This window comes from Dendrobates tinctorius, unplaced genomic scaffold (genome assembly GCF_039654945.1).
Source record: "Dendrobates tinctorius isolate UK_male_01 unplaced genomic scaffold, ASM3965494v1 ptg000009l, whole genome shotgun sequence".
NCBI lineage: Eukaryota > Metazoa > Chordata > Amphibia > Anura > Dendrobatidae > Dendrobates > Dendrobates tinctorius.
Window position 1 is genome coordinate 15632609 of NW_027361677.1, and position 26441 is coordinate 15659049.

The following is a 26441-nucleotide window of genomic DNA, read 5'->3' on the forward strand; positions in this document are numbered from 1 at the left end:
TATGTATTGTCTAACTAAATACACTGCAGCCCGGGACACAAGGCACACAGCTTTCCTGTTAGGATCAGTGCATCCAGCTTTCCTAACAACCTAAATTCTGGTCATTATTTGCAGATTGTTGAATAGAACTATATGCTTATGCGTTTGCATTAATTTTGTGAGGTGGCATCTTGACCTATATACACTGCCACTTTTGTGAAATTAAGGACACCCTCTCGCAATGGGGTTCCTATACTCACCACAAAACCCTGCAGGAGGACATATCTTCTCCCTTCCCCCTCCTCATTTCTGAGCGCTGTTTGGAATAGACTTTTGTCCAGTTTCCTAAATTTTTGACCTCAATCCAAATGATCTAAAAGTTAGCGCCAGAGTTCATCTTTGATTTCTACACAGAGGGTTCAAAATTAAAAGCTTGAGCTCATCTGTTGCTATGGGCAGCAAAGACGGGCCTAAGATTAGACTGTCTTAATAAATGAGGCCTCAATTATAGTTGAGGCCTCTAAGAGCCGTTTACCAAAACCGGCCATTTTGTTTGTTGCCCATAGCAACAATTAGGGCTCAGCTTCCATTTCGTAAACTGATTTGGAAAAATGACAGCGGAATTAGGATTGGTTTCTACAGGCAACAAAGAGGCTAACAATTAGATAACTTGGACTAATGATTCCACAGATTTTAGCAAAACCATCTTTGTTGCCCATAGCAACTACTATCTTAAAACAACTTTCTTGCCCCTAGCAACCAATCCCTGCGCAGCGTTCATTTTGCATCTTACCCTGGAAAAATGAAAGCTGCACTGCGATTGGTTGCTATGGGCAGCAAAGACGGTTTTTGCGTTTCGAAAATTTTCCTCAGTCTGTGACCTCATTAATCCAAGTTATCTAAAAGTTAACAGCTCTGTTGCCCATAGCTACCAAACCTAATTCAGCTCTCATTTTTCCACATCGGGTTAAAAAGTGAAAGTTGAGCTTTATTTGGTTGCTATGGGCAACAACAAAATGGCCTTAACCTTAGACAATATTGATAACCAAGGCTTTGAAAATTGAGGCCTGTAACCATATTTACTGCTAAATAGCTTCGATATGTGTAAAAAATGCAACAAAAAATAAAACAGTCACGGTGTTTCTAGTGTTTTTACACATTCATGTGAAAGTGAATCCTAAATCTGTAGGTTAATCCACTGGCCTGGTTGGCCCAGCATTTTGTGTTTTTTTTTTTAAGGGATTTTTCAATGAAAAATACAGATAAAACTTATGAATAAGTCTGGATTTTAGGTGCTGAAAAGCTGAGGATTTCAGGTTAGAAATCAGTACATAAAATCTGCACCAAATTCTCAATATGATAATCCAGCTTTAGGCATTAAAAAATAACTTGGTACCAATGTTTCGTAGGGTTCACATACACTAGCGCATAAAACAATCTCTCCCGTTCTCATCCAGGATAGCGGGATGATTTTTTTTTCTCACTTGTCATCCGTGTGCAATCTGGCTTTTCACATTACGTTCTGTGTTCCAGTCGGAGTATACGTCTAAAATTCCCCGAAAAACGGGGTCCGGATGCTTGCGCCAACGGAGCCTATAGCCTATACTGGTCGTGGCAGAGCGCACACTTGCATAATTTTCGGAACTGTGCACCTACAGGAGGTGGACACTCCGACGCAGTCTTCTATATCAGAGTGTCCGCCTCCTGTAGGCGTACACTACCGAAAATGATGGATGTCAGAGCGCACGTTCCTTCTGTCATCACAATTATAGTCTATAGCCCTGTCGGCACATGTGTCCGGACCCCGTTTTTCAAGAAATTTCGTACGTGTGCACCTTTACAAATACTGATGTCAAATACCGACCAAATACTGAACGTGTGAACGTGGCCTCACATTAAGACTAAATTCAAGCATTGCAAATCCGGTGTGTACTTTTTTGTCACCATTTCTGCGCGTTAGGCCACGTTCACACGTTCAGTATTTGGTCAGTATTTTACATCAGTATCTGTAAGCCAAAATTAAGAGTGGAAACATCAGGGGAAAAGTATAATAGAAACACGTCACCCCATCTGTATTTTTCTCCGACTCCTGAGTTTGGCTTCCCAATACCGATATAGAATACTGACCAAATGCTGATTGTGTGGATGTGACCAAAGAGTAAAATCTGCAGCACAATCTTCCTTTAAGGCATATATGGTTTTCCTTTTTGGGTGCTGCTACAAGTTTAGGGTTATATGCTAATGACACGGCCATTTTCGGGGGCACAGGTAGCCACATTGACACCTGTCGTATGCACCATGGACCACATCCATAAAGTCAGGTACGGACTGGCACACGGGAGAACAGGAGAATTCCCCGGTGGGCCCAACAACTCTTTAGATGAGCAGTGCTTAACACACTATACTTTATTCACTATGTACAGACTCATCATTAATTTATTGATCTACCTAGTTAGTTATTTTACAGAAGCATAGGCCAAAGTTACTGGTGGACCTTCAGAACCTCAGTCTGACACTGAGTTTGGAATTTGCCCATCGCAATACAGTAATGCATACTCTTTGGTTTTACCTAACAATGCAGGTAAACCAAATAAAATGCAAAGTTAGAGTTAAAAATAAGAAAAAACAAAAAACTGAGCTTTGCTATATCTACTTTGCGTCCGATCCTTTCTGTCAGTCATCAACGTTTCCAGAGATCAAAGGCAACTAATGTCTATACCGAGCTCGTATAATAAAATAATGACTCCCAGAGTAAGATCAAATGCTGCTACACTTCATATCCCCAGAAGTAAGATTTCATTGTGCGTCGAAGCAGGGAGAGGAGTTTTTGATTACATTATGCCCTCTAGGTGTTGGGGCAATGAAATTGGCGAGGTTAACAGACAGTTTACAGCTGTATAAGTTACAGTGAGACTGTCACTATATTTAAGGAGCACACGCCTGAAGGATTCTTATAATGGAAGATCTGACACAACCAATGAAATGTTTGCCTTCATTAGCGCAAGGAAGTGCCTCCGAGTTCTCATTAAAAAAAGTTCTGCGTTCTGGAAATTTTAAGTTTTCAAAGAGAATTGGTGACAATTCTCGATGCTCCAGGCCTCGGCCCAAAAAGAACATCTCAGTACAGTGACTGTATATAGCATCAATGGGCTGCAGGATGCACACAGTGATGAGACTACCCCCGTCTGACCCTCAAATAGACATTTATGTAACAGAGCTCATTTTGTAATGAATCTCAGCTCAGTATTAGAATTAGAATGTCTTAGGATTTCTACTTATAACCAGCAAAGGCAAAGCAGGCAGCTGGGGGCCAATATTAATAGGCTGGGAAGCTCCATGGATATTGGCCCAGCAAAATAAGACCAGCTTACAGCTGTTTGCTTTCCCATGGCTAGTAATTAAAAATAGGGGTGATGGCACATAATTTTTTTCACTTATTTATTTATTAACTAGTACAGTAAAGTGCAAAAGCAAGGCAATGTTTGATTTCTCCACTTGGACCTCTGCCTCCTGTTACAAAATTATTTTTTATTTTTTTATTTAAAAAAAATTCACTACACAAACTTGTTTGCAGCTCACTTTTCTTGCTCTTACTCCTATTTTGCTCCCTTTTGCAAATACCTAACCCTTACTATGACCATTTTACAGCTATATTACTGCACCAACGTTCTGGTCCTCATTGACTTATATGAGGTTCGGGTTCAAGGTCAAGTTCTGGTACCCAAACCGAACTTTGGACAAAAGTTTGTCCGAATCCACTGAGCCCGAACTTCCACGGGTCCGCTCATCCCTAATTTCTACAGAACTCCGCATGATCTAAACTCAGGGAGTGAAAGTTGAAGAGGACCAGAGAGTTAGGTTGGGTTCATGCGTTGTATACTTGGCACGGAATTCCAGCACTTAAAATCTGTACCATTTTAGATTGTGAGTTTGTTCTAACTTAGAAAAACTTTCATAAAATGTACAAAACGCCAGAAAAAATCCAATCCAGCATCATATAAAAAAAGCAGACTCGTTTCAGACACAGTCCGTATTCATTAAGAACTTTGTCTGAAACCCGTCTGCTTGTTTCTATGGTGTTGGATTGGATTTTCTCTGTCTCTTTGTATATTTAATAAACGTTTTCTAAGTTAAAATTTGGCTCTTTATGTCTCCCTTCTCCACCCTCTTCTGATAAAGGCTTGGACATCCATCAGTTGATTTTACCAGAACGGCCCTAAGCTGCTCCATCCCATCTTTATAAGACAACCTCATTTCAGATAACGCACTAAAATTTACTTAAGAGTTCGATGGAAAAACATTCATAACACATATTCCCACGAGCTGTACCAATTTGCATTCTCAGCTCTGCTCTACCTGTAGCAAGACATCACTGACGTAATGTGTAACAGCATCTGAAATAAACATCTGATTCCGTAGTTCATGTTTTTTTTACCAAAAATGTTGATTTCAATTGCTAAGTCCCAACCTAAAAAACATCTATTAATGAAAAACTTGCTAAACAGGGTGTTTTTTAAAAAAATGTAAAGAAAGGATCCAGTGCTAAAAGTGTGTGAGAGCTAATTATGTGTGTTTATAATGGGGGGAGGGGTGGCATCATATATATATATTTTATTTTTTTGTTGTCGCCAGCCTCTGAATACATTATTGCATTTACAAGATGCTTTATTATTGGATTATTCACAGCCCGGGAATTGCCGACATGTTATGTATTCTGAGGTGAATGCTCCCAGAGAGTGATAAATACCATAGGCATCCAATATGAACCTTCCTCCCCATTACAAACCCTATTAGGAAATAATAAGCCCAAAAAAACAAACAAATACATCTTAGAAAAGCTAGTTAAAATAAATGCATTAGGTATCATGTTTAATTCATACGCTCCACCTTCTGAGCATGGACATTAGGGAAATTCCAGTGCACCATGCAAAATCATTGGTCTCTGTGTCTTGCATACCCAATAAAAGCCACTCTGATCACGAATGGTACATACTAGCTTGGCCCGTGCGAAATTTTCGCACATTGGTCATCGGGGGCGCAGGTAATTTTGGAAAAAGCAAGCTGGTGAAATGTAAATTTATTTCATGAGATGATGAACACAGACAGGTATTTATAAATGTAGGTTGGTAATACAATAAATTGGGGTGATAAGTAGAGGCCAAAAAATGTCTTCCGATTGAAGTGCCACCTGCAGGTCATTGTGTCTTTCTGCAGGTTTCTGAAAATGAATGTTTAAACTATATTTAGTGATAAAATCAGGAATGTGTGGTTTGTTTGGCTCTTTTCTTGCTGAAGGGAGCAAGTTTACCTTACAAATGGTGTATTGTGTGTTTGTGGGGCGAAGTAATCACCGAAAAAGCAGTGCATGTATGCAAATGTTTGCATATGTGACTCACCATTTGTGTGTGTGGGGTGAAGTAATCACCAAAACAGCAGTGCATGTTTGCAAATGTGTTTGCCTATGTGACTCACCATTTGTGTGTGTGGGGCAAAGTAATCACCAAAAAAGCAGTGCATGTTTACAAATGTGTTTGCATATGTGACTCACCTGCAGTGAAGTGTGCAATCCTCCAATGTGCCTGAAGCACTTGAGCAAGCTGGAAAGACCCCAAGGCAAATGTTTGGATTTGTTTGTGATATCTGTAAGCAGCTTTTTGGTAGTGTGCTTTGGGGCAGTGTGCTGCCACCTGCAAGTGATTTGACCTTTCAAATGGTGTATCATTTATTTGTGTGGGTGCAGTATGAATGGAGCAAGTGTGCAATTCAATAGGCAGTGCATGTTTACAAATGTGTTTTGCATATGTGCCTCACCTGCAGTGTAGTGTGCAATCCTCCAATTTGGCTAAAATAGGCTGGGCAAGCAGCTCGGCAAGCTGTAAAGCCCCCAAGGCAAATTTTTGGATTCGTTTGTGATATCTGTAAGTAGCTTTGCGGTAGTGTGCCTTGGGGTACTGTGGTGCCACCTGCCAGTCATTTTTCCTTACTGCAGGTTTATGAAAATTAATGCTTAAACTGTATTTTGTGATCAAATTGTGGATGTGTGGTTTGTTTGGCTATTTTCTTGCTGAAGGGGGCAAGTTTACCTTTCAAATGGTGCATCATTTGTGTGTGTGTGGGTGGAGTAGGAATGGAGATACAAAGTAAAGTGTTTAGAAATAATAGAATAGATAGATGACCCCATTCACACAATGCATAAATATCATCGGCTTGTTCCTATTAAGATATCCATAAATGGAGAAAAGATCCATTGTCTTGCCTTAAGGGTCCTGTTCTGGTCCACTAGTAACATTGACTCTGGGGGCCCACTCTTCAGCTACCTGTAGATATTACATTCCCCTTATCCATAAATGTACCTGTAATAATAATAATAAACTGGGTAAAGTATTAAATGCGTAGTTAATCAAGTGTATCAGTAACTGCTGCTCATACTGGGAGAAGGTGGTCCCACCGGAGGATTCACCTTCCTTCGTGTGGGCCAGTCCGTGCCTAATGATATCTAAACATTCCGGGACAGGAGGTCTCATGTTGACAGCACTTCTTTTATTCCTTATAGGAGGTAAGGTCACGACAAGCACAGGTAGATAATCTTCGCTGGTCGATGAATGGAATTATTTGGTTTTTCATGAACAAAAAGTTTATGCCGATCTGAGCAAATGTTCTCCTTCTCCACGGGCCCAGAGAAGCTGCAAAGGCTGACTCAATGGCATGTTCACCCACATCCAGTCATAGCAATGTTTCATTGTCTAGTTGACGTTTTTAGAACATTTTGGCATCCAGCACAAATTAAACAAAGCCTAATTAAAACCATAAAAAGACAGTACCGGTATATCAGGAGATACTGGATGGTACCGTGAGCCCTCTCCCGCCCTCGCTTCTCCCTCATTTCCAATTCAGTAGAAAATAAAAGCTTCGACTTGTCCTTTAATAAGCACTTTTCACATCCCACCGATCTCCAACGAAGGCCGTATGTTCTGCTTGTGCTAAGTGCGTGCATCACAGGAACGCACATTCTCAGTCATACTCCAACAGACACCTTTTAAAGCTCCCATCCACATACTTCCTCTGCATTGATTTCTTCCACTTCATCTCCGAATTCATTACAATACTATTAACAGCTTTGATAAAATCTTCTGCTGATTCAGTTGATCGACTGCTTTCATTCGCACAAAAAAGGAGCAATGAAGCTTCCAGATAGAAACTAAATAATCTTCTCTATGTTCTGCCATCAGCAGCTCACCTCATATCTATGTGGCCCACACAGCTCTCCCTAGAAATGGAAAGAGAGCAACGGTTTTACCTTTGTTCATACTGGCTAACAATCCTACAGTTAGTTTCCGAGAGGAAGAGCAATCTTGATGACCACTCTTCTGAGATAGAAGGTCCATTGTTTGCCCCCACCCTGAAGCACATTCTTGCTAGCATAGCGAGAAAGAAGACCATCTTAGATTCTTACCATCCATGGAGATGAGAAATAGGTCAACTACAGCCCTGGTCTTCTACTTCTTTAGCCCAAGAGTAGCATAAGAACCTATTTCTATAAGTTATTGATAGACAAAATGGATCCAAAAACTGGCTTTATCAATGGTTCAAGTCTCAAACACAAATCTTACCACGAGAACTTTTTCATATACACTTACAAGCCTACAATCTGTTTCCAATCGAAAGGGCAATCTTGATGACAACTCTTCCGAGATACCTTCTATCTTATTAGCCCCTACTCCCATTCCTTGTGGCACAACCCTCAAGTATATTCTTTCCAACATAAACAAAAGGAACAGCAATGTAGAATCTTACCATATATGGAGAAGAGAAAAAGCTCAACCTAAGCCCTGCTCCCCTTCGTTATGGGCCCCAGAGTAACTTAAGAATTTATATTTCTATATGGAAATTATATAAAAAAATGGATCCAAAAACTGGCTGAAGGTATCCAGCGCCAAACTTATGAGGAGGTAACTTGCTCATATTGGCTTAAAAACCTACAGTGAGTTTCCCACAGAAAAACCAAACTTCATGGCCACTCTTCTGGGATAGATGGTCACTAGTTGTCCTCTATATCCATTCCCTGCAACACAACCCTGAAGCATGTTGTTGCTAATACAAAGAGAAGGAAGACCATCATGGATTCTTACAATCCATGGAGAAGGAAAGAGATCAACCTACTTGCTCATGTAGGCTTACAATCCCACAGTGAGTTTCCCACAGAAAGATCAAACTTGATGACCACTCTTCTGGGATAGATGTTCCCTTGTTTGCCCCTACATCCATCCCTTGCGGCACAACCTTGAAGCATGTTGTTGCTAACGCAAAGAGAAGGAAGACCATCATAGGTTCTTAAAATCCATGGAGAAGAGAAATATGTCAATCTAAGCCCTGTTCACCTTCTTCATGGGGCCCCAAAGTAACTTAAGAAGCGGTCTCTGTGTGATATTGATAAAATAACATGGATCCAAAAACGGTGGTTACATCAATGGTTGAAGGTCTCCAACAAACGAATTTATCAGGAACAATATATAAGTAACTTGTTCTTAGACTCTTACTATCCTACAGTGAGTTACCAATAGGAAGATCAAACTTAACGACCACTCTTCTGAAACAGAAGGCCTCGTAGTTTGTGCCTATACCAGGATGAACATCAAAGATTCATATCACTCACGGAGAAGAAATGTAAGTTCAGCGCTCTTCTCACTGGGCCCTGAAACAATTGAAGAAATTATCTCCATGGAATGTTATGGTATTGATAAGTCAATAGCACATCAATTCACAGGCTCCTTGTCCCATAGCCATGTGAGTATTCCAGTAGACCAGAGACATGTGAACCACTCCTTTTTCTTCTACCTGGTATAAATGCCTCTTTTCTCCTGAATCCGGCTTTGCTTTTCTTTCGTTCCTGAGATATGGCCTGAACAATTATCAATCCTCTTTCTTAGCCAATTGGGCCTGGTCATCAACTCTTCTCTATCGGAGTGTTTTTGAGGACCACGCCCACTTAAAGGACTAGAAATAGATGCAAAGAAGAAGGGGCCATATCTCAGGAATGCAGAGCAACAGGATCAAAAGAAAAACAACGCCGGATTCGTGAGAACAGCGGGATTTACACCGTATAAAGAAAAATGATATATTTATACCAAGTGATGGGTCCTTTTTAGGCATCACTTCATACGTGTGAGTTCATCAAAGGTGAGGCAACGCTATAGGGTGAATTTTCTGTCACTTATATAAAGTTTCCTGATGGCTCCGTTATATCTTCTCACCATTTTTCCCCTTAGTGCGCCTCTCGTCTCCAATTCTTTCCCATGAACGGAAATAATCTGTAAATCTCTAGGAATCGCTGCCGCCGGTAGCATTATCTCGTAACCTTCACTCCAGCTGACAAACTACTCGGACAATCTAAAGTTGTGTAATTCCCCCAAAACTTTGTATCACACTGTGAGGCGCTAATATAACGCTACAGGTGAGAAGAACCACCGACCAGAAAGATGTTAATCCTGACAAACTGCTTGAGCATTAGGCCGGAGCACAGCTAGATTGAATTCTGCCTCCCCAGAGACTTTGTACATCGCTGGAGGTAACAAACCATCTTCTCATACTGCCCTGAGACAGCGGCGCAGAGGCCACTAGCCGAGATTTATGGAAGAACATTACTGCCCTCTAGTGATTACTCTTAGGTTCAAAAAGAAGAATCGAAGGCTATTAAGTTACTCCATGTTCATTGAAGGATCAACGTTCACATTTAACTCTTTCACCTCCAGAGGACGGCTCTGCTCACACGTGATGCTCTGCAGACTCGGCGCAAACATCGTAGACGACGGGTTTTGTGGCAAATAACATGATATTATCGCGATTATTCAGGTTTGGACAATGGTGGACAACAATTCTTAAAGTGTAACCAGCACGCAGGGTTAAGGGTTAATGAAAAGCCAAGGCCATTAATAAATGACGGATGTAATCATGGGAAGCGGAGTGTGACGGCTCTGTGCAAGAAATAATCCGATATTTACAGATTAATGTATCATAACTACACATTATCTCTAGATCTTATAGTATCTATTGACCCATCATCTATAATCTGCTGACCTGTCTGTCTGATTATCCATTTATCTCTCTGTTCATTTGTGCATAAATCTATCAGTCTTTATTATCTATTGATATGTAAAGATAAAGTCTAAGACACAAGTCTTATCTATCTATTTATCTATCATCTATTTATCATCTATCTATCTATTTATCTATCATCTATTTATCATCTATCTATCTATTATCTATCTATCTATGTATCTATCTCTATCTAGCTATCTATTATCTATCTATTATCCATCTATCTATCTATTATCTATCTATCTATTTTCTATCTATTATCTATCATCTATCTATTATCTATTTATTATCTATTATCATCTATCTATCTATATATTATCTATCTATTTATCTATTTATTTATCTGTATATATATATATATATATATATATATATATATATCTCCATTATCTATCTATCTATCTATCTATCTATCTATCTATCTATCTATCTATCTATCTATTGTTTATTTATATATCTATTATCCATCTATCTTTCTATTATCCATCTATCATCCATCCATCTTTCTATTATCTATCTATCTATCTATCTATCTATCTATCTATCTATCTATCTATAATCTATTATTTACTTTGTCATTGTACCCATTAAATGTCTCAAAATTCAAAGTAACCGGGCTGCTAGGTATCCTTTTCCAACCAAAATGTCACCATGTACGTATGATGTATGGCCACGTGTGTGATATGACATCACACTAGAACTACACACTCCTCACCTCCACTAGGCAGGCTTGGACTGGCACACAGAAGAAGAGAAGAATCCTCCGTTGGGCCCCTGTGCAGGAACGGGCCATCACTCTCTATATGAGCAGTGCTGGGATCAAGTCCTAGGCCCCCTCCTCTTCTCTTTGCTTGACCAATAGGGGCAGTATAATCAGTAGATTTGGTTTCCAGTACCATCTCTATGCTGATGACACCCAATTATACGCTTCTTCTCCTGACATCCCGCCAGCCTTTCTAGAAAACACCGGCGTTTGTCTAAACGCTGTGTCTAACATCATGTCCTCACTATATCTGAAACTGAACCTGTTAAAAGCTGAACTCCTTGTGTTTCCTCCCTCTACCTACCTACCTATACCTGACATTGCCATTTCCGTGTGTGATTCCACCATTACTCACCAGCAACATGCCCGCTGTCTTGGGGTCATACTTGATTCCGAGCTTTCATTCACTCCCCACATCCGATCACTGGCTCGCTCTTATCTGCACCTCAAAAACATTTCTAGTATTTGACCTTTTCTTACTTTCAACTCTGCAAAAACTCTTACTGTTTCTCTTATTCATTCTCGTCTGGACTATTGTAACTCTCTTCTAATCGGTCTCCCTCTTACCAAACTCTCCCCTGTCAAATCTGTCTTGAATGCTGCAGCCAGGATCATATTCTTCGTCAATCGTTACACCGATGCCTCTACCTTGTGCCAGTCCTTACACTGGCTACCCATCCACTCCAGAATTCAGTATAAACTTATTGCCCTCACCCACAAAGCCCTCTATGGCTCAGCATCACCCTACATCTCCTCCCTCGTCTCAGCCTACCACCCTACCTGCGCCCTCCGTTCTGCTGATGACCTGAGGTTAGCATCCTCAATAGTCAGAACCTCCCACTCCCGTCTCCAAGACTTTTCTTTTTCTCTTTGAAATGCACTACCCAGGTTAATACGATTAATCCCCAATCCCCCAGTTTTAAGCGTGCCTTAAAAACGCATTTATTCAGACTGGCCTATCGCCTCAATGCATTACCCTAATCTATCCCTGTGTGGTTCATTCAAAATTTTTACCATAACCAGGTTCCTCGCATCATGTTCTCACATGCTTTTTGCATTTCATAGCCCTCTGTGTCTGTACTGTTACATATTTAGACTGTTAACTGGTTCATGCAGCAACAGGAACACCCAATTCTTAGACTAGGGAAGGTCCAAACAATAAAAGCAATTGTTACCACCCACCTTTTGTGTCTCCCTTTTACCTCATAGACTGTAAGCTTGCGAGCAGGGCCCTCACTCCTCTTGGTATCTGTTTTGATCTGTGTTTATTGATATACTGTAATGTCTATTGTCTGTTGAAGTCCCCTCTATAATGTATAGTGCTGCGGAATATGCTGGCGCTATAGAAATAAAATTATTATTATTATTATTACTTGGCACAATATACTGATATCACTATGTACAGACAGCAGCATCTTATTCATTTCCCAATCTTCCTACTTCATTTACATTTGTGATGGAGGATAATGTCACATTTACATGTAACTGAAAAGTGGGACCCTGGAGATCATTACCGGTGGGCCCTTGGCAGCCCAGTCCGACACAACTGCTGAGTGATCCATAGATTACACCAAAATACTAGACACCATTGTCGCCCAGTACTTTCACCCATTAGATGGTCCTTTAGAAAGTTGTGGGAACACTGTTACTATGCTGGGCTACATCTCTGCCTGCTTTTACAAGTGGTCGATAGTAAAGTTTCTACAGCATCGCATCCCAGTCTCCATTCTGCCCCCAGCACGACCAGGACACACACGTTCTCCATTTAGCCATTCCCATAAGTTCTAGGAAAAATAATCCAAGGGTCACAAAGTCATAAGGGCTTCATCATCACCACCTAAAATTAGAAATCTCTCCAAAAATAAAGCCTTTTTCTCATAAACCTAAAATAATTGCTTCTGCCATGGAAATTTCGGGTATTCTGCTGAAGTCGACCCTCTTATTATACTGCGGCTCAGTCGGCTGCTACTAAAGACAATATAATGGAGGACTAATAGGCTTTCATGGAAGCATCATCAATTCCTACGTTGATTATAGGGTCGTTCACATAGAGAAGAGCAATAACTGGAGAATCATACCGATGTAGCTGAGCTGAATTTCAAGAAATTGGTCCATAAACGATTGGCGTCAGATAGCACTTTTTCTCCTCCAGTCCAGTGCAAGTTCCTCGCTGCTCCAGCCTTTGTGTATTGGCTGTAACAATGACATAATGATATCAGAACTGCAGTCAATCACTGAGCTTTGCTTATGCAGATCGCATGAGCCACTGAGCTCAGTGATTGGCTGCAGCAGTGATGTGTGTAGTAGTTGTGATATTACTGTCTTGAAGGTGAAAATATCCTTTAACAGTCCAGTATTAAGATGACAAACAACAAATTTAGCTTTACTGCACTCATGAAAGAAAATTAAGCAGCATACTATATTTTAAGGGGACTTGTCTTTTTCCATAAGTATATGATTTTTGTATGTGAGGTAAATGGTGCTGGTCTCCTAAATCCAGCAATGTCTTTCTTTTGTTCCTGCGCCTCTCGGTTCTTGAGATATGGCCTCCTCTTTCCTGTGAGTAAATCTGGTCTTGTAAGCAAAGTGGGCGTGGTCATCAACTCTTCTCTGTGGGTGTGGTCTGCTTCAGTGCTACACACAGATGACTGAAAAGATTAGATTTACATACAGAGAAGAGAGGACCATATCTCAGCAATGGAGAGGCACAGAAACAAAATAAAAACATTGCCGGATTCAGGAAGACAGCTGCATTTATAGCAGGTTAAGAAAATGACATATTTATGGTAAGTGACATATCCCCTTTAAGTTAAGAAATGTAATAGTTTTCATGAGTAGAGAAAAAATCACTTTGTGATGAGTTAGGCCACATAAACTTATCTCTGCTCTCTTTATAAACCCAATTCTGTTGTCTGCTGCATCACTTTCTCCACTCCTTTAAGAATTTCTCCTGCATTACTCAGAGTAGCTGTGTGAAGCATCCATATGATGAAGGTATGGATCAATAACCCCATTGTAAAGACTAGTTTGAAGAGCTTTCTGCTCCGATCAATGTCTTTCAAATGCAACTTAGGTAAGTGGGCAAATATCCCTATATACCCAGCAGAGTAATCCAGAAAACCACAGCTGTATCAAAGCTACAACTGCCACCATAGCCTGATCGGAAATGCCATAAAGGACTGATCTCATGAACTGGGACATTAGGACCCTGTTTTCGGCACATGTATAATCATGTATATTAGTCCTGGTTCGAGATATAGTAGAGCCAAGCATTCCAGTTGCATGTCCATTATCTGGATTAGAGGGAAACCTCTTTAGGCAAAAAAAAAAAAAAAACATGGAGTGCTACACACAATTGCCCACAAGTAGCATCCAATCAGAGCGCTTCGGAGCAGATAACGCACTACACATCATAGTTTCAGGTAAAGATCCGGGTCATCAGCAGTGCCAAAACTTGAACCCGTGTGGGCGCCAGATGAAAACTCTCCAGCAGGACCCCCAACTATAGTATTGTTCTTCACATATAGGCCAATGGGACCTCTTGGACCTCCCATTCGCTTTGGGTGAAACTGTAAGTACTGCATGGCACCCATTTTATTTAGATCCCTGGGTCCCCAGCTATAGTATTGGTGTTCCCATATGGGCTAATAGGACCTCAACTATAGTAACGGTCTTCAAATATGGGTGAATGGGTCCTCTTGTGGCCCCTATTCTCCAGCACTTGGGTACAACTGCAACCTCTGCACCCATTATATTTACACCCCTTGGTCCTCAGCTAAAGTATTGATGTATTCATATGGCCCAATGGGACCTCATGTGCCTACTATTCCCCAGGACTTGCGTGCCACTGCAATCCCTGCTCCCATTATATTTACATGCCTGAGCACCCAACTATAGTAATGGTCTTCACATATGGGTGAATGTGACCTCACGTGTCCCCTATTCTCCAGGGTTCTGTTGGAACTGCAATCCCTGCTCCCATTATATTCACAGCCCTGGGCACCCAACTATAGTAATGGTCTTCAAATATGGGTTAATGGCTGTGTCCCCTATTCTCCAGCACTTGGGTACAACTGCAACCCCTGCACCCATTACATTTACACCCCAGGACACTCAACTATGGTAACTGTCTTTTAAATATGGGCCAATAGGACCTCTTGACTCTCCTATTTTTTAACTGCACAAATTATATTTACACCCTTTGGCCTACAACTATAGTTGTGGTCTTCACATATGGGCCAGTGGGACTTCTTGTGACCCCTATTCTCCAGGACTCAAGAACTTGGGTGAAACTGCAACTACTGCACAAATTATATTTACACCCTTTGGCCCTCAACTATAGTAATGGTCTTCACATAGGGGGTCCATGAAACCTCTTGTACCCACTAGTCTCCAGGACTTGGGTGCCACTGCAACCCCTGCACCCTTTATATTTACACCCTGAAGACCCCCAACTATAGTAATGGTCTTCTCATATGGGCTAAAGGGACCTCTTGTGTCCCCTATTCTCCAGGGCTCTGGTACCCCTGCACCCATTATGTTTACACCCAGGGGGCCCGACTCTAGTATTGGTCTTCACATATGGGCCAATGGGACCTCTTTTGCCCCCTATTCTCCAGGACTTGGGTGCCACTGCAATCCCTGCATCCATTATATTCACACCCCTTGGCTATTTTAGTTTTTTTTTTTTTGCAATAGTCAACATTCCCAACCTTTGCGGAAATTATAACTACAACCCCCACTATGCTCTCCTTTCTTCCTACTGGCACAGAGGGGGTTATTTCCATAGATCCCTAATCTACTTTTCCTTGTAATCCAATTGTGCGCTCAACACCTCACCGGCTCCCGCAGCTCTGATTACCATCACCGTGGCATACGGCACCGATATAGAAAGGCTACAAAGGCGACGAAAGCTGCGCATCTCAACAACGCAGATCGAGCTGACAGCGTAAAAAGCTGCCGAAACCCAGGAAATGAAGAACGCAAGTGGCGATCAGCAGCTGGGGTCAGAACTACAAGTCCCAGCAGGCACACCAACTAATAGCCGTCAAGGCACGCTGGGAGCTGTAGTTGCACGGCAGCTGGACACTTCCGATGCTTAATGTCCCGATAATCCCTCATCAAAGAAAAAACCCTAAAATCCCGCAATGATCAGGATAATAACGCCTGGCCCCTTTTTTTTTTGGGATAGGAACGTCTTGGGGGTGGCACCAATTTTCCGCTATAGTCCCTGAGAACGATAACGGCTGGATCACCCATGTTGTCTATGATATCCTGGTTTTTACTGGTGTCTTCTGAAAACAGCACCACTCCTGTTCTCAGGCTGCTTGTGGTATTGCAGCTCGGCGCCATTTATTTTAGGTGAGCTGGGCTGCAATACTAGTCACAGACTGTAAACAGGAGTGGCACTGTTTTTGGTAAAAAAAAAAAAAAAACAGGAATGCTTTTACTAATATTAGAGAACCTCTTAAATTTTAATTCTGGGGTCTTAGTTGTCTAGTTAGTGGGGGAATTTTGGGGCATAGGTTCTGATGTTTGATGCCATGGCGTAGGCGGCGCCAACAAGTCTTTCTATCTGTGCCAGAAGCCCTGGATATGGGACTAGGGCTGTTATAGGAGCATATCTATAGGGGGGCAGGGGGTGATGTTGCACCCGGCACTGGAACCAAATTATAGTAGGGGGAACTGATGGAGATTTTGTATTAGCCAAATCTTGATGGACATCTCCAAGTAGCAGGAAAATGGTTGAGGTCCTGCTTTAAAGTCATATTTCCATCTCCAAGATCCTATCCCAATATGTAGTGCGTGTAATAATAATAATATTAGCAAATGCCTCCAATTTGGAATGTAGTATAGTTCTTCTGATTAGCTACGTCGCTTACTCCAAGTGAAGGGCAATGGTGTTCAGCGCTCATATAGTGACAGTTGCCAGTGGTCATAACCATGGATACCTAAGGTTCTGCAATGCCCTGCGAACGAGTAAGTGACATAGCTTATCAGAAGAACTGTACTACATTCCTAACGGGAGGTATTTGCTAATATTATTATTATTACACCTACTACATATTGGGATAGGATCTTGGACGCATTGAATTTGGGTGTTGCAGTGCACCAACGTCATCTAGAAGTAAAGTTTTGGCTTCCGCACCGTTCCGTAAGGCCAACGATACCGCAAGTCTGCAGATTTTCTGCAAGGAACAACACAAGGCCTTCATTAAGCCTCGGAATGAGGGGGGATCATATGAAGATTGTGAAAAGATGTGCGCATGGAAAAGGAATGAAAACACCAGACGACCTGAGAGGGGGAATCACTTCCAGATGTGCAAATACTGTAGCTGTAATCCCCCCCATCCCCCTACCCCCTCTCTCACCCCCCTCCCCCCAAAATCTGGGGGGACTTGTGCATTTTCCAGGGTCTCTGACAGCCATGAAAACAATATGCCTTGCAGGAATTTTGTCTTTACTGCTCGGTCTGAAGTATTTCCAGATGAAAAAGACATTGTATCTGGCCTATTGGAGGAATCAATGTGAAGGAACCAGTGAGGAAATGAGGCCAGAGCGCAGAAATCGCTAACGGCGCCTCACGGAGCGCCAAATCGGGATTACAGCACCCCGGGCTTTCCATTTACATCTGCTCAGGACTTCTCCTTTACTTTATTTCTTTTTACCATTGTGGCCTGTAAATCGCATTTTTAAAAACAAGAAAGGTTAATGGAACATCGGACTGCAGAATAAAGCGTGTACATATATATATTCACACATATACACACGTGACAGAAAAAAGTCAGAGAAAGTAAGGAATGAACAATGAAATAAGCACCATATATAATGCAAAGCACTGAATAAATAATATTTATCTGGAAGGAAAAAGGGCACAAGAATATGGTATACCGATTGTGGCTTATGAAACATTGCGGCCTGTAGTCAAAACTGGGAGAAAGCAACATAGGAGCGGAAATTCTGAAAAAAGTCTCAAAGATAGAGAGATAATGGATGGATAGATAGATAGATTATAGATGATAGATAATAGATAGATAATAATGGATAGATGATAGATAATAGATTAATGGATAGATGATAGATGATAGATAATGGATAGATGATAGATAATAGATTGATAGATTATAGATAATAGATAACAGATTAATAGATAGGTGATAGATAATAGATAATGGATAGATGATAGATAATATATTAATAGATAGATGATCGATAATAGATAGATGATAGATAGATGAAAGATGATAGATAATAGATTAATAGATAGTAAATAGAAATATGACAACAAACAATTTTCAGTGGCAGTTTTTAGTCATGGAGTGTTTAGTAAAGTGTTACAAGTACTGTTGGAGTCTCTGACAGACCAATAATTTTAGAAACTTTGCTGATCTAGGATATAACGTAGCTGTGAGTTCACATCTGTAATAAACCAGAAAGTCACAATCACATTCCAACTAAAGGGTAAGACTGAAATCTAACAATAACGATGTTGCCTTATTAATAGGACAGAAGTCGGCCTTTTCCCATTGTTTGGGCCCAGTCGCATCCCCTCGCCGTCCCCACGACTCCTCGTCCCTTCACCAATACACAATGTTTTTGTTTCCTAACAGACTTATTAAATAACGCTGCAGTAATATCCCCTTGTGGCACGCCGTCGTCCTTTCACCTTCCCCATACGTCTGGTCCCAGATAATACACAGGCGACATTGTCCATACGGCCCATGGAGCAGTGCTGGGGCCTAAGCCTGATGGTTGTGTAGGGGGCCTGTCCTGCGCCCTCATTGGCTGAGCCCGGTAATTGGCTACAGACGCTCTCTTCAGCCACAGACAAAGAAGTTTGGGGTTTTGTTTTTAAAGTTTTCTTCAACTTTTCACTTAAAGTACACGGCGTAAAATATATATTTTTTTCCAACAATACTTTTCAAAAGTTATTATAAACTTTTATAGCTAATCAATGACTTCAATAACCAGCTCATGCACTTTTTGCACCAACGGGGCAGAAGAAAAATTGGTGCAAATTTGGGGAAAAATAGAGCAGCAGCCATTGGCCGCAACTTCTTAAAGACACTCCAGTCTGTTGCTACATAGGGCTTGTCTGCTGTACCGGGGGGGAGGGACAGGGAAACCTTGATGGTCCCACCCCAGAGGAAGCTGTAATGGAGGCTATACGGATTTAAAAAAAAGAGTATTTTTAATGTCCAAAGAGGATGATTCAAGGCCTATGACTTACAGGGATTTTTTTTAATTTTTTTAAGGTTTAAGAAAAATAATCTGACTTTAGTTTCGTCTAGAACCATATTAAGTGGATTCTGCTAAATTCTTCTGTGTAAAAAAAAAAAAAATGATCAAACACGCAAGTACAGCGAGTGATTCATATTTAATGCTCCAGCAGTGTTTTAGGCCCGGAAGTTGGAAATAAATTCTTGAAAACCCTTATTAAAAAAAAAAAGAGGAAGATTCAGAGTCTGGCACTGATAGCGGGGGTCCCTACTTAAGCTGCTGCCTTCCTGTCCCTTTCCTCTCCACACTATATCACAAGTACAGAGGATGGAAACCAAGGCGAGATATAAGGTCTCATAAGGTTAGATGATCGATGGTAATGCCATGGCTATATTCTTAAAGACACACTAACTCTTAGAGCTCATTCACCTATTATGGAGGAGCGGCCATTTTTTAATGGAGGTCCTAAAAAAAAAATGTCTCCCTTATCCCGAATCCCTCCTGTTCCAAAAAAAAAAAAAAAAAAAAGTTGCATACTTTGGAGTTACTGTCCCTTTAAGGGCTTTAGAATTCTGTGTTTACTGTGAAGTTGTAAACAAATGGATACATTGTATCACCGCATCTGTTATTATATCACTTTTGCTAATAAAAATTCCTGCTGCATAATCAGGAATGTTTGGGAGGGGGTCTACGCTTAGCCTCATCTTCTGAGTATAATTTAGGCACTGTGCAAGAATTTTACACGGGTTGTACAACGCCACAGCCTATGGCGTCGCCTTTTACCGGATACTAGATTCGGAATGCAAAACATCTAAAAAAAAAACGGAACATGACTCCGAAACTATGGTCTATCCATAGCTGGGGAATACAACATAAAAAAATGCAGATGTAGCAGAGCTGAGTGAGTTTTTTTTTAACTCTTTGAGGCCACCTTGTAGCTACAGATGCACAATTTTGCACTCTTAATATTTCTTCCAGATCTTCGAAGACACTTGACAATCATCCACTTGTGTTGAATGGGAAAAACAAAATTGATTTAGACACAGAGGCTGAAGGTTGGCTCGCATTAATTAAATACCCAGGAGCTAAGTGGAAGCAGCAGAAGGTATAGGAGGAGGATGGGGAGCCTATGGATCTTCTGGCTCTAGGATATAGGGAAATGTATGCCACAGCCAGGGGCAGTGTGGACCCTTCTTCTCTTTCATCAGTCTGTTATTCTTTCTCACTGGACTGTTCCACGATTAAATAATTCAGAAGAAATTTCTATTCTCCATGGAAGATGTAGTGTCCACAACAGTTAGCCTTGATCCTATGAAAGGCTATGCGAGTGTGCACTACAGTCACAATGCAGGTCTGCCAATCTCCTGCTAATGATATGTGCTAGACTGTATGTAATGCCATCAGAAGGGGGGGGGGGGGGGGCAGACACCGAATCCGCAGGACCCTGCACCCCTCAGGGGGTCTTCAACATGTAGACGGATCCTTTTTAATTTAATCCCTGCATCTCTCTGATACATAAGCAGGATTACATGCGTCGAATTCCGTGGCATTCTGTTCTTATTAAATGCTCCCCTTACTGCAGAGAGTTAGTTAATAAGAACCCCCCTAAGGATGCATCATCCCAAAATGATGTCTTGTCGATTATATATGCAAAAAAATATATAAATAAATATATATATTTATACATAGGGAAGGGAATTGATTTGCATCTTATATATATATATTTTTTTTAATTTTCTGAATGGTTAACACTTAAGATGCCAAGGCCTGCAAGACAAGGGTTAACTAAGGGCCCTGGGTACACAGCAGATGCCTATCCCCTGCATAAGTAAAATCCTATACAGTCTCAAAAAACATACCTATATTAAATGAAGCAGCCTGGTAAATAAGGAGCTGGTACAGAACTCTGATTAACCATTTCATGGGGTAAGAGCAGTTGGCAGAGTTTATTTTTTCCAAGAAATATCCCACAGGGGAGCAATGTTGATCCTTTTCGAGGCAGAGGGGAAAAAGCAATTTAATTATTTAATTTTTTTTTGCCATTGCTGTTAACCCTGTGCCAGAAAAAAGGATGGATCATTTGGGTACCATGTACTGGAATGCCTCCTGGCACGCGGCTGGTTAAAACTGAGCCAAATATATCGTAAAGGGATTTTTTTTTCTTTTTCTTATACTCCAGAATATCCCGTTATGTGTTCTTCTGCAAATCTCACACCATTAAGTCATCTCCTTAGAAGATCCAAATAAGCCCACCATGTGCTCAAAAAAACAAAAAAAAATGAAATAAACCAGATGCCATAATTTGTGATCAGAAGAAACCAAAATGCCCAACAGCAGCCATAAGATCTCTCCTCTCTGAGAAGTAGGTACCCAAGGCTTCCACTGTAGGTCTAAGGAGATGGCTTTGGTGGACAAACAGTTGCTCCTCCTAGCCCAAACCTGGCTCATAAGTTCCTCCAAGGAGTGGACACATCAGATCCCAGGTGGCATCCTGAAGAAACCCTCAACTCCCAAGAGGAAAAAAAAGAGATGCAAATAGACAAGGAGACAGACAAGAGATCCCTTCTGTGTTGGAAGGTTCCTTACCTTGGTGGTTTCTTCTTGATGACACCCTAGAGAAGAATTTGTAAGGTCCCAGTCACATGCAAAGGTTGTGGAGACCCAACAGCATCCTAAAAAGTCCTGTACACTCCAGCCCCAGCAAGGAGATCCTAGTGAAGCTTGGAGCTTCTGGCAAGGAATGCAACAGAGAGAAAGAGAGAGAGAGACAGAGAAGGAGGGGGAAGGCTAGGGCTGAGAGCAAGCTGCTGACGGAGGGAAGGAGAGGGGGGCAGTGAGAACAGAATCACATGAATAATTGCAAGAGGCAAGGGGTCTCACAGCCTCTCTCCTGACTTGTGAAGATGAGGAGCGGTGTCCATCTGAGGTGACCCTCAGCCCCCTTCTCTGCATCTCCCTCACCGACGATGACACATCTGAGAGATGCTTTCATGGATAAAGTGAGGCAAAAAAAGATGGAATTGATGCAAAGCAGATTATGCAGCAACAAAATAAAGGGCAGCATATAGAGGAGGAAAAAGAAAAAGGGGAGCACTCATGATGTGAGCAACACCACAAATGTGGAAAGGGGGGAGAGTGTAGGGGGGTGTAAGTTATGGCATTCCGGGGAGTCAGTTCTTTCTCCAAGAGGGATAACACTGTGTGTGGGATGTGTGTTTTGCTTTCATTACATCCAAGGTTAGGGGGGAATTTAGATTTGCATGTATTGAGCATTCATTTGGAGGGATTGACTACTGGGGAGGAGGTAGTGTGGGTGGTGGGAGAAGAGGTCTTTTTTTATTATTGGTGGTGGATTGGGCGACTTTGTGCCAAATAAACTAAAAAAAAGTGTTGAGTTTAAGAATTGCTGGCGGGTCAGCACCACAGAGGATGCAGAAGAGGCTGCAGCCAAGAGAAGGTGCAGAGTTGAGACTCTCCTGTGCACAGATCAATAGACAAGCAGACGATTTGGGCTAGTGGATTTACACTGGCTGTCCAAGATATGCTAATCATGGCTTCTTCTCATTCATAAAAATGGGACCGCTCTAGTGCTGAGCTTCAGAAAAAGCCTGTTTTTTTTTTTTTGTTTTCTTTTTTTTTTCACTCTTGATTGTGGTGCTTCTCATAAAAAAAAAAAGAGCTGGCGAAGCACAACACCAAATAATGACACTAATAATAAAAATAAAGAGTAACAACACAGAAAATTGTAAAAAAATAAACAAGGAAACGTAGTAATAAACACACAAAACAATCAGAAAAGGAAAGCATTTGAATGGTATTTTATTGCATTTGTATGCACATTCATGCCAGGGATAAATCACGCCTTGATTAGGCAGAACAAGGAAAGGGGTGCAATTTTTTTAATTTAAAGCTTAGCACACCCATAAAAGTTAATATCCTCTTAATATATCCCAATCATCATCTTATATAGCAGTGTGTACTTACAATTGCTCATTTTGCCATTCTACCCAGCTACTTCTTGTCTTTTCCATTAGATCTATGGCATCACCCGATGGAAAAACGGACTAGCTGATTCCTTCTAAGCTGTATGTAGAAACAGGAGGTCAATTTTCACTGCATGAGTCATCACTGTAAAAATCTATGGCAGGGGGGGAGGAGGGAGCAGCTAGGTCTGGAGGTGAAAAGTGGGTGATGATTCATGTCAGACAAAGAGACATCCTGTTTCTACATAGAGCAGAGAAAAGAGAATTATCTGGGTAGAAAGGCAAAGGAGCAACTGTAAGTACACAGCACTGTATAATATGACTGCAATATATTAAGAGGATAAAAACTTTGATGGGAGGTGTTCTTTATATGCATATTTTTGAGGTTAAAAATAATTTTCGCAATTTCAATTTTTGCAACGTTTGCCTTCCATAATCTCTATTGGTAGCTGAAGAATGAGTTAAAGCACCACTACAGCATTTTTTTAATTTTACCTCTGGAGTGTACTTCTAATTAGAGATGGGCGAACCCAAACAATAAAGTTTGGGGTCCGTACCGAACACCTAGTGTTTGGGCATGGACCCTGAACACAGACTTCTCCAGAAAGTCTGTGTTACTGTTTAGGTTCCACACACCAAACACCGGGTGTTTCTCGCACCGTCATCTACATGAAGGCACAAGAAACACAAGCAGCTCTGATAGGTTGTTAAATTATTACTGCTAGTCAGAGTGCTGGGGTTCCCACAACATCAGGAGCCAAAAGCAGTGATAAAAAGTTTACCGCCGATCACAAGTGTCGGATGATGAGAGAGTACTACTCCCATCAGCCTACATCTGCTGTCGCTGATAAGTGAGAGCAGGCTCTGCTGATAGAAGTATTCATCAGCCGGTGCCTGTCTCTTCTGTTTTTGATAACCAGCGCAGATAAAAGTGACAGCTTTGCGCTGCAACTCTCAGTTTTCAGCTTCATCATGGCTGGTTATCAAAAATAGAGGGGTCCCCATGCCATTTTTTTAATTATTTAAATACATAATTAAAAAAAAGATGTGGGGTCCCCTATGTTTTGGAAAACTAGCCAAGCTAAAACAAACAGCTGGCGGCTGGTATTCTCTGGCTGGTAAGGGGCCATAAAAATAGCAGCTTGCAGCTTCCCCAGAAAAGGCACATCTATTAGATCGCACTTTGCCCGGCTCTTCCCACTTGCCCTGGTGTGGTGGCATGTGAGGTAATATTTGTGCAGTTGATGTCAGCTGTTTTATGGCCGCTGACATCAAGCCCATAAGTTAGTAATGGAGAGGCATCTATAAGACGCCTCTCAATTACTGACCCCATAGTTAGATTGTAAAAAATACACAGCCAGAATAAAGTCCTTAATTTGAAATAAGACACTGACTCCTTTATTTGAAATAATAAAAAAAATATTGTTATACCCACTTTACACCCATTCCATTGAAGCCATTGTCCCCAGTAAAAAACTGAAAATAATAAACAACCATGAAATTCACCTTATGTCCATTTATTTAAATAATTTGAAAAAATGCGAGGGACCTCTCTATTCTTTATAACCAGCCATGATAAAACCGACAGCTGAGGGTTGCAGCCCACAGCTGTCAGTTTTGCCTGAGCTGGATATCAGATATAGAAGTGACCCCACGTCATTTAAAAAAAAAAAAAATGTATTTATAGCACAGTCACTGGCTGATAATCCGCGACAGCAGGCGTAGGCTGATAGTAGTAGTACTCTCTCAGCAGCTGACGTCTGTGACCTGTGGTAAACCTTTACCGCTGATAACAGATGCTGTCTCATGCTGTCATCTTTCAGCATGGGAAATGCAGGTCTCTGACGGACAGTAATAATCTTACTACCAATCAGAGCCTGTGTTTGCTGTGCTGTCATGCAGAGCAGATGGCAGCGTGGCAAAGAATGGATGTTCAGGCCCCTCATTAATGTGAATGGGGTCTGGGTTATATATATACAGTATAATCACAACACAACTGCATATTGTTTATTAGCTTATTAGACGTTAAAGAATATGAGCCTCTCCAGCATCAGGAGGCGTTCGCTGGGATTTTATTCTGTACCTATTTGCACATTAGATTGCTAGCTGTTGGGTCTCGGAGCAGCGCTGTCTGCTGGGTACAATGGACCAGGCTTGTATCGCTGGCATAGCGTATACTCTATTGGGTTTCCTGATGCAGAGCAATCATTCCAAGATTAATCTTTGGTGCAGGCACTGGCATGAATGGAGATATTTACCAATGTGTCCCAGCTGCATGAGTGATGCAATGCACAGAGAACTTGGCGCTACGGGGTGTTTTCCTGGATTAATCCTCTGCTTTTGTTTACAGACCTTCTGCGGATCCCAGGCCTGGATGGTTTGCCCCAATTAATGGCTGCACATGATGGCAGAATACGGGCCTCACTTACTTACAGTACAGCGGGCATGAATGGCTGTGTACTGTACCTCCCTTCTAAGAAGCACAGCGCGTTTCACGACTTTTTTTTTTTAACAAAAGGATATTTCTTTCCTCGGGTAAAAATCACATTTCGACTTTTCTTTCCCCAAGTAAAGATGTTTTTTTCCCGGGAGAGCGGATGAACTTTGAGTTTTGCTGCGTGCACTCTTTGTAGGTATCTCCAAGGACCACATATGTCACCTTTTGGGGTCATTTAGTTTTGCTCCATTTCTGCCAGGCAGGAAGCACAGCGGTTGTCTTATATTTTTTTTCTTTGAGGACTTATGGAATTCCTCGCTAGTTATTTATTGTCCTGCGGGAGAAAAAATAATAACATAAATTACATCATATGTAATAAAGGGTACGCGAGTCATAGACCGGCAGGGTGACGATGATGACAGCTGGCCACACTTATTGCAGGCTGCTCCTTTAATGATTAAATAGAATTTCACTGATTAATTTTATTGATTTTTTTTTATTGCAATCAAATCTGTCAGATGTTAATTGATTTATTGTTTTTAACAAGAACGCAGTCAGACGGCCGTATAAATCGGAGCAAGATCGGAACGCAGTGTACGGACTGGTCGGCGGCTCTGCCCACCTGTACATGACCGCTTCATGTATTTCAATGTAGCTGTCATGCTCGGGTAGGTAGTGCCGCCGGCCAGTCTGTGCATTGCTTTCCAACTTTATACAGCCATCTGACTGAATTATTATTGTGTCGTATACAAATGTGCTCATCTATATTGGTTAATCACTGATTATAGAGTGTAAGCTACATTCAGTGCCATAACTTGGAGCTCATGGAACCCAATGCAAAAGCTCCGACAGGCCCCCAATTATTGTAAGTCTTTAAAGGGGGTATCTGGGACTTTGCAAAAACTGTACCTAAGCACTAACAGGCAGGTAATTACAGACTGCAGCTTACCTGTCTGTTGTGCAT

At 41.4% G+C, this 26441-nt stretch overlaps 1 protein-coding gene across 2 annotated transcripts in view; it reads right to left on the reverse strand.

The window, feature by feature from the left end:
• CDH11 (cadherin 11) overlaps nt 1-21987 on the reverse strand; it is a 142880-nt gene extending 120893 nt beyond the window's left edge. Inside the window, exon 1 of one of the 2 annotated variants that reach the window (XM_073582915.1) lies at nt 21644-21987. The gene's annotated coding sequence lies outside the window, so the exon portion shown is untranslated. The remainder of the gene's footprint in view (nt 1-21643) is intronic. The other variant, XM_073582922.1, reaches the window with a different exon arrangement.
• Nucleotides 21988-26441: the final 4454 nt, after the last annotated feature.